Below are 9896 nucleotides of genomic sequence, written 5' to 3'. Positions count from 1 at the left end.
CCTTGCATTTTTGAAGCACAAGTGTACGGTATGCATATCTTTAGCCTTTGTACATTGTTGACATTGCTTCACATTTCTACATGGACTGATATCCAAGTTCCTCATTTTGTCTCTCTATATTTATACTGCACAGTCTAAAAAAATCTTGATGTTACTGTTATTAAATGTTAGATCCAATTTAACATTTACTCTCTGAAACATATTTATAGCAGCAAATAGGTTTTTTCTCTTCATTTATGCAACATTTTGCCTAATGAGCTAAAACTTACTGATTCATTTTATTTTATCGAATGAAGATATTCATATGCAACAAGAGTCATCTTGTTAAAAGGGTAAGCCTGGTAACCAAGATTCACTGAGCCAAGAACTAAAGGCTATGTGCATAGTAGTGTAATTTAGCATTCAGTCAATGGATATATGGTCAAAGCAAGTTACCTATCGCAAAGACAGCAGAGAGTGGTGAGGCAGGAAAAAGAGTGCGCTGCATATTTTGACTTAAACCTTCTTATGTTTCTTTCCTAGCACCTACATTCCTGACTGTAGCACATAGTGTATATTGAATTATAACCACAAAGCTATCGTTTCCTGTTTTAAAAGTCTCTCTCCAATTCTAGTGTCCACTTGTTAAAAAGCATAATGAAAAATTTAGGACAGAGAAGCACAAAAGACCAACTTCAGTATTTCTGAAATATATTCATATCTCAGACCAGAGAAAATGCCCTTCAGTGAAAGAACTCCATCAGTTTATACGATCAGAAAGAAACATAAGATGTGGCTTCACAACACAACCTTATCTCCTTTGCAGGGAAAGAAGAGAGTTAAGGAGGTGGTTCTTAATCAGATGAGAAAGGGCCAATACCTGGAAGCTGATACTCAACAAATTTGTATTTGAACTAAGATGTTCCTTGAAAATTGATCAACTATTGGAACAAATTTCAAGGAGAGGGGACTTCACCCTCACTTGTAATCACTGTCAAGCAGAACATCATTGCTCAGAGGGATGCCTGGAGGCACCCCACAGTGCCCACCACCCTCCTGAGAGCACACAGACCACCTCCACACTACATGCTGCTGCCCTAGAAGCACACCTCAGCATCCTGCTGCTGGGGGGCAGACTCACCTACAACAGTTTCAAAGCACAGGTGGAGCAAATTTCAGCCTGCCACTCAACAAAGCAACGTATCTTTCATCAAACACAAGTTATTCAGCTCAATACAGCGAAGGGAAACTAGACAAAACATAATACTCTGATATTCAGAGGTCAGGCAGCAGGGCTTCCCGTCAGCCTCAGTGCACAGCTAATACCTGCCATATGCTAGCTCTTTCACAGAAGTGTGCCCTGCAGTACAGCAAAATACTTACGTCACCCACCACTTCCATACTGGAGTATTGTCCAAGCATTTCTGGCGCTTCATAAACTATAGCTAAGCAGCAGAAGGGTTATACAGATTTCACAGGCTGCAGAACAGTTGAGTAGCTTGCCCAAAGTCACAGATGTCTAAACAAAGAATTTACAAGAAAGCTTTCTAATCCCAATGTGGAGAAGTCAACCCTAAAACCGCAATGTCCCGATTATAATATAGAAACACTAAACATGCAGAGGGGATGAGCAAGCTAATTCCTTGGGACTCATCTGCTGAAGCTTTCCCTCTGGGTGAATTTCTGCCCAATTCTTTCTGTTCCATAGACTATTTAAGTGGAAGCTGGCATATTTCCAGGCAGAACCTGACTGCAAATGTAGATTTTATTTTTTTTAAAAGGTGATGGAAAATTGGAGCTTGAGAACACTGGGCTAGATCCATAAGGGTGGAAGTTTGCTATAATTGCTGACTTGGAGAGCTAAAACGTAGACAAACTGAAGTCTAAAGCGGGGGCTTTTTCAATTCATTGCAATGTGAAAAAGGCAGTTCGTCTACTGTGCTAAGGAGATATTCAACTCTGTCTCTGCTGCAGTTTGCTTCTTTGCAAAAACCCAGAATAAACCTCACTAACCACAGCCAGGTGAAAATTTTGCACTATCCTGTAACATTTGGGTTCCAGGATTTCACATGATGGAAGGGGAAGTCTAACAAAACTTAGATCTTGTTTCCAGCTGTGAGAACGCTGAGTTTAAGTTTGGGCAAGACACTTGAAACACAAGTGTTGGTCCTTGGTAACTAAGCTAGGCTCCTAGGCAGTTTCCTGTGGTTTCAAGGTTAGACCTAAATCTAAACTAACACTGTTAATTTTTGAGAAACACATTATAAAGCTTAAACAGGTTGTGGGTTGGAGCCTCAAATGGTGTTTGCTTAAAGTATTCTGGGATCCTCAGTAAACCGACACCAGGGAAGTGTACCGTATCACTCTTTACTCCCATTTTGGTAATATTTAAGCTTGCATTCATTTTACACTATTTAAAAATACATATCCCCTGATGCTTTTATTGTTAAATATTCAGCCCAACCGAGTATTCCTTAGACAGATAATTGATCATTTTACAGTACTGTGTTTAGATCAGAGAAATTAACAACATCAAATTGCAGCCTAAAGTGATTTATACATTTGAATTCCTGACCATATTCAAGCCTATTACAGGGACAGATTTGATCATCCTCCTGTTTCATTGCTGTAAAAATATGCATTTCATTGTCTTACTGGAAGTTTTCGCCAAGAAGCAACTCTTCAACCAGGGATTCCTAAACGTGAGACCAATGGACTTCTGCTTACCCTCAGAATGTCCCATGGACCACAATGCAGCCTCATCATCCAAATTTTAATTTAAAAAAAAAAATCAATTTTTTCTGTTCTGTGTGGTTCCATAAGCCATGTTACCACAGCCTGCTGGCTCTGTTAGGGAGACAGCACTATGAGTAAGATCAATAGCATTAGTATTCTTGACAGCCTTCAGGTTTTTGTTTCTAAAAGAGGGGGAGAGCGGGTTTTCCCCATACAGGGTGGTTTTCCCTGTTTTGATGATGCGTCCTCATGCTGGTCCTTGTGCTCCTTTCCTTATCCCGCTCCTTTATTTTTTCCAACAAATAATGATACAAGCAAAGAGCTACACAGCAATGATTCCCTACCAAAAAAGTTGTCCATGCAAAATTCTTGAAGTATCTTGAGATACCTCCCCCACCCTTTTTTCCTCTTGCCAATTATGATGTACTAAGATTAAAGTGATTCTTTTTTTCTTTGAAGAGATGAATGTGTTTTCCCACTTTACTAATTACAAGATGATACATGAGGCAGAAAGCCTTGCAAGAGGTAGCACAGCATGCAAGTGCAGATGAATAATAATTAGGCTCACATGTTTTAGAAATTAAGATTTTTATTAGAAGGCTGTTATTTGAAAGTTTTAGTACTGTGTGTAAATGCAGTTAATGTAAGTGGGCTTTTTTTTAAAAAAAAAAAAATCAACCAAGTCCTGCTTATAATGTAAGGGCCTCAACTAACTCTCAGTAAATTCAAAGATTTCCACTGACTTCAAAGGGAGTTAACTCAAGCCCTAGAAAAAGGATTTGTAAAAGTGATTAGTGTCAGGGCTTTGTTTTAGAGCTAAATTGTAACTAACCACAAAAAATAGTTTTATTATAAAGATTTAATATGCATCTGGGAATAAGAATTTCTCTTCCAGTTATTGTAAGACACCCAACGCTGAGGGAGAAAGGGGACTCCTATCACTTTACTCCCTAGAAAGATAACTAACCAGATTATGCAAACCCATCTTTTCCAGCAAGGCATAAGACAACATGTATCCTTAGCTTCACTCATCTAAACTTAAAAAAATGAAACAACATTGCTGTCCCCAGGTGAAGTTCCTATAATAAATCCCCTCTATCCCTACATCCCAGTATGTACATGAATTATGAAGCTATTCAGCATGGCAGAAGGTTGATTAGACCAACCAGGAGCACTGGAGACTCTTGGTTTGGCTGTGCCGATCCAAATTGCCCTTCTGGCTTTAAGCTACCAATTCTCTGACTGGAGTTAGATATTCCTCAGTTATGAACAGTATCCTCACCATGCCCATTTCAGGCACTGCATCTCTTACCTTCCCATTCTCCTTCAGTCTTGTATAGATCAAGCTCAAGCTTCACTATTAATTTAATCCCCTTATCCGGCACCCAGATCTGTACCTGCAGGGAAACATACAGGTCTCCGTAAAGATTGCAAGGTCCACCAACAGTGAGTAGATTCTAGGACTAGGGACTCAAATATTATTGCTTTAAGCCAAGCCTACCTTTTAGCATTAAAGAAATGGTTGCCTGGCAGTTTCTTAACTAAAAGACCTTGAGAAACATAGATGAATTTAAAAATGCTGTAAAAAACCCCGTATCTGAGCAACCAAGACAGCATTTGCGATTATGGAAAGTTCACAAGTTATGAGTTATGTGTGTAATCAGTGAAAGTTTAAATTGTCAGTATGGACATATTCAGTCTGCAACCCATGGAGGGAACTCCTTCAAGCCTTGTATACCAACCCAAACCAACCTTAAACTAAGGAGGTCCGGCGCCGATACCGGTGTAATAGTGGCAGCACAGAGTTTGCTCAGAGTGCTCTTCGCGGACCACAGTGAAACGTGCGTTGCGACATGCAGTGTTACAAGCATCCACTCTAGTTTAAAACTAGGTGTGGGCAGACAGCACCTTTCAGAGCAGTACAGGTACAGGTGGCAACATATGATAAACTGCAGCTCTAACAGCGCTTTATTTATACTGTGAGAATTTCCAAGTATTTAGGGCTTTAAGTGTAAAAGAAAGTCTGGAAGCAAAAAGAAACAGCACAAATGATAGAAGTGTGCTTAAGCTACTGTGTTCAAGTCCAGGTTCAAGCCTTCTCAAATTCTGGTGATGTGTCAGCTTGGGATTTGGGTTCAGCTTAAAGATCCAGAAGTGACAGCGTGGGGAGCCGACCAGAGACTTGCAGCCATAGCGTAAGAGGAGCCGTAAGCCTGGTAACGCCGAGCAGCAGGCAGGGTAAAACGTCTGCGCTTGAACCTGAAAATGCTGGTGATGCCCATAGCTTTGAATATGCTTTTGTTGTAAAATCAGATTAGCATAGTAGTTCTCAAACACATTTCTTCCTAATAAGATCTCCAGAAACAGCATGACACTGACAAGTATGCTGACATAGAAGAGCTTTCTACCCACTGCTTCTTCGAAAGGAGATATTTAACTCTGTTGGGAATCAAGGGCTTCTCCATATCTGTTTGCAGTAGGTTAACTATTGATTTTAACTGCTTAAAGTTTAACAGAGCTTTAGTGAATTTCATATCGATCTATTAAACTTAATCATTATTGGTTTTATGGGTTCTGTTAAAACATATAGTGGCCAGGTGTCCCAGTCAATACCTATATACTGTTTTCAATTAACTCACTTCAGGGGAAAAAAAAACTATGGAACATATCACTGGATATTAATTTTGCTACTCCATGACTTGACAGCTTATGCAACTGACCAAATCAATTTTTAAAACCATGTAACACAGATGCAAACTTATCATTGAAATTCAGGATGAGTCTTCCCGTATTAACTGCTTAAGGTTGCGCTAAACATACAAAGCAATGCAAACACCAATAATCTGTTTTAGTTCATTCCCAGTTTCATTTTCTCAAAAGATTATGGTGTACACATTTGTTTGCACTGCATTGTGGATCCTTCATAAAAAGAGTTCTGAGCTTACCAAGAGGAATTAAAAAAAATGGTGTTACACATTGCAGCAGCCTTACCAATAACAGGAAAGAGAAGATTTGCTCAGTGTATAAATGTCTGCATGGCATGAGGGGAAGGAATCTTAATTTAAAAAGATGCAGTTCCAAAGTATTTTTTTTTTTTTAAGGTACCACATTTCTTTGTAACAAAGGAGAATAATTTCCATGAAAACCAGCAAAGATGGAAAAAAACATCCTTTTTTCTCATTCAGGACCACACTAATATTGTCAAAGATCTTTCTTACGGTTTATTTCAGCCAATGAAAGTGTGGCCTGCCAGTTTCACATCAAGCTTATCACAGCTGGTACCAATCATTCCTGTCCATCACAGCTGCAATAAACCTCAGTCATCCCCTGAAATCTAGAGAGAATGCTTTAATCATTTTACTGACTTCTGCTGGTGTTCTGGCACTGCAGCACTATTAAGAAAAGGAAAAGTTCTACAACTAGGTCAGATGTATTGTTGGCATAATAAATCAGTTTGTTTAAAACCTGGTTTTATTTTACTTTGCGGTTTTAGAAAGTGCTAATGGTACATACGTCAAACTTCAGTATTTAAAAAGCAACTCCTTCCTATTTTTCTTATTTCCTTTCCTTTTGCCAGATCATACATGTTTTGAGTTCCATGATGCAAATCCCCGTAGGCTGCTTCGTAATTGCATAACACATCATCTATTCAGAAGAGTTACTTGGACAATTGTAGTGGATGAAATCTAACGTAACCCTAACCTAGATTTTAAAATAGCTAGTTTCCAGAAGACTATTGTATTCACAGGTAGAGTGGGTGATACAGAAGGCATAAACCAAATTAAATGTATTTGCCAACACAATTTATCTATTCATGTTTTCAGAATGGCATTTTTAACTGCGTGAGTAAAACAAATCAAATTTTGTACCTACAATGCATTTTGCAAGTGAAGGAGGTGCCGGTTTGGTTTATAAGCCTGGAGGCAAACGTTACCCCAGTTAAAACAGAGTTAGAAAATATACTTGTGTAATTTACATGGAAAAGTTTGTGTTGCCAGCAAAAGAAATTAACTATCATGGAATATCCATTTCTTCAATAAGCCAAGGAGAGAAAGAAGTTCAGGAGTCAAGATCCACAGAGCTGACAGTAAATCCCAAAAACAGTGATTTAGCAAAGAAAAAAATCCACTCCCCTTTTTTTTTTTAGGAGATGAGTTACTAGGGTTTTGATGGCAGATACATCAGACACATGTTCCAGTAAATTCATTTTGCCTAACTTCCATAGTAAGAAAATGGACAAAACAAGAGCTAGCTCCACTAGTTAAAGGTCTCCTTTAATTCTCTAAGCTATGATTAGGCATTAGATTTCTCTTTTTTTATTATGTTTTGTGTACATTTTATAATATCTGTTCTGCAGCTGGCTTTCTTAGCTGTTGTGTTACATTTTTATGTTCATTTAATCAGGAGCTAAAGTGAACGAAATGATAAAAAGTTCCATACCCCCATGTTTTCTGTAGGGAGAAGACCATACTGCACAAACCAGAAAGCCAAAAAGTCAAACAAACAGAACAGCCATCATCATTCAAAGCTCGGAGTCTATCAAGTTTTTTTAAATAGACTTTCATCATGAACTAAAAACTCAGTTCTCGTATTACCTTCTGAGGAGTTCAGAATGGGTGTGGGTTTCTCTGTAGCTTGGAAACCACCCTCAATGTCCTAAAAATGTGGAAATTGCTTATCTGAAAAGGATTACAGCTTCCATGGCAGATCTAGGAGGCAATGAGGTATCAGTGCATTAACTCCTGTTAATGTAGGACACCAGTTATTAATGCAACACAACCTACTGGTTTCATAATAATGGTTCTTTCAGTTTGATTTTCACAATTTTACAACTAAAACATTTATATCGCTAAGTATGAAGAGAAATTTTAAATTAATATTCCTAAATAAACAAACTTACAAGAGGGAAATAAAAGGACCAAGTAAATTCTTCTGGTTACCAGAGGAAAATAAAAGCACAATAGAGTTGACTAATATGGAAAAAAGGACCAACTTTATTTGGTAGGGTTCCACTCTGAAAGGCATTGATCATATCTGAATTTAGAAAAACCCTATTGGAGCTGAATGCGAAGGATGTGAATTGGTTGTTGATGTGAATTGGTTGTTGCAGTAAGAGATTTGAATGTTATAATCATGGCAGACTACTTATGTCTTTCTCAAAGACAAAGCTTCCAAAGCTCATGATATTTGTGGGGGTTTGTCAACAAACAAACAAGCCCCTCATGATATGATACCTATCAAGGTCATAGAAGTTACTGGAGGAAATGGGGGACAAGCCAAAGAAGTTTCTGAGGAAAAGGCCCAGAGAGAGTTTTATAAAGGGTTTCTTGGACAAACATCCAGTTCTACACACAAGCCTTTTTAGGTAAATACAATCACAGGGCCATAATAAATATATGAAATAGAGGATGTTTAACTGATGCATGAATAAGGCATGTAAAATTTTTAAGCCAGGCTGAGACTCTAATTCCCCTTACAAAAGGAAACCAGACAGCAGGCACAAGAAAAATGACTGTCAGTAGTGGAAAAGGGCATTTGAAGACTCATGGACGAGCTTTTGCAAATAAACTATTGAATTAACAGGCTTTCTCTTTTCACCTACTCCTACAGCTGGATAACTTGTGAAAACACATCAACAGATGTGCATTTCTTGATTTTTAAAAAAAAAAAATGTGACAATAAGCTTATGCTTCCTTTTCCACCTCCTTCCACCTGTTCTGATCCCATCATAAAAAATATCGCATACTTTTTTTTAATGGTGCCACCAATTCCAGGAATCAAAACTGTTTGCTCGGAACTGAGACAGATCAGGCATATTTCCTCTTGCAGCCTAAGTTTTAAAGCCTTTTAAAGACAGCCAGATGGAAGATCAGGCATATAAATTAGATGATCTTTGGCCTATTTCAGAAAACAGTCACTCAACCTATCACAGAGAAACTCTCCAGATTATTTATTGGGATACTTGTCCCCTAACAAAAACATCAGCAAGCTTCTAATTGCGTTAGGTTCAGTTAAAAGGAAGTTCCAGGTTGGCTCCAGTGAGAAGGCAGCTGAAGTCTGCTCTGCATTTAGCAACCATGAACCACAAAAGAAAAATATACGCTTACATCTGTCTCCCAAGAGAGGAGGAAAAAAACGCTTCAGCCCCTATTAATGCTGATTACCTCCCTCTTTAAGGAGGCACTGCTTACAGCAAATGCAGCTGATGTGCTTATTACCCAAGGTGGCTTTCCTCCACATCCCTGCTGCAGGGCGGTGCCGCCTCTCCCGAAGGCGGCACACTACCCTCCTCGTGCACTAATGCAGACCCGCACCTTCCCCCCCACTTGGGTCTCATTTCGATCTCCCTGGAAGCTAGGCCAGCCTCCCCCAGCACAGCAGGTTACAGCAGCCTGGTAAGTCTGGTGCATGAGTTGGGGGTGCGGGACAGGCACGCTGCTGCAGTGCACCCACCAGGGCTGCATCACCTACTGGCAGCTGAACTGAAGGGAGCCTTGTTATAAGGTACAACCCACTCCTGCAGCCTGGCACCGCCCCTGCTACCCACCCCATGGTCTCCATCACACACTACTCAAAAGACAGATGCCATGAGGCTGTTAAGTATTGAGTTATGCATCATTAAGTAACCAGCAATAAGTAAAAGAAATACTTCATCTCCAGAACATAGAAACCTCTCTCCAGCATTATTGACGACTGCTTAAATCCCACATTGTCTACCCAAATAAACCAGGTGAAGATTTAGAGGTTTTTGCAGTATGAAAATCTACAAGAGAAAACAGACAAGCATAAATATTGCCTGCAAATCCCTGACATGCTGAGAGTAGCTCTTGGGACTGTAAGCAGCTCATATTGTGCTGCTCAAATAAACTGAGTCATCCCCTCTCTAGACACTGTTACCTAATTCAGCCTACATGATTTGACCTTGGAGTTCATAGAAGTACATTGGAAAAGAAAAGATCTCAGAGCGCCCATAAACCTAACAGAAAATTTCTGAGAGTTTTGAAGTGAAATTGCCTTTTTCTCTCTGGAGAAGAAATAGATCAGTTTGCGGGAGTCTTGTGTTTGCACACAGTTGCCATCACACTAGCTTTTTGCTTATGAGTGTACATTTGCAGGTATACAGCATATGTCTTACCAGCGAACAGCACTATGTCCTAAGTACGTTGACCCTGCCCGCAGCA

Source organism: Aptenodytes patagonicus, chromosome 2, assembly GCF_965638725.1.
Source record: "Aptenodytes patagonicus chromosome 2, bAptPat1.pri.cur, whole genome shotgun sequence".
In the NCBI taxonomy this organism is placed as follows: Eukaryota; Metazoa; Chordata; class Aves; order Sphenisciformes; family Spheniscidae; genus Aptenodytes; species Aptenodytes patagonicus.
Note: the sequence above shows the minus strand (reverse complement) of the source record.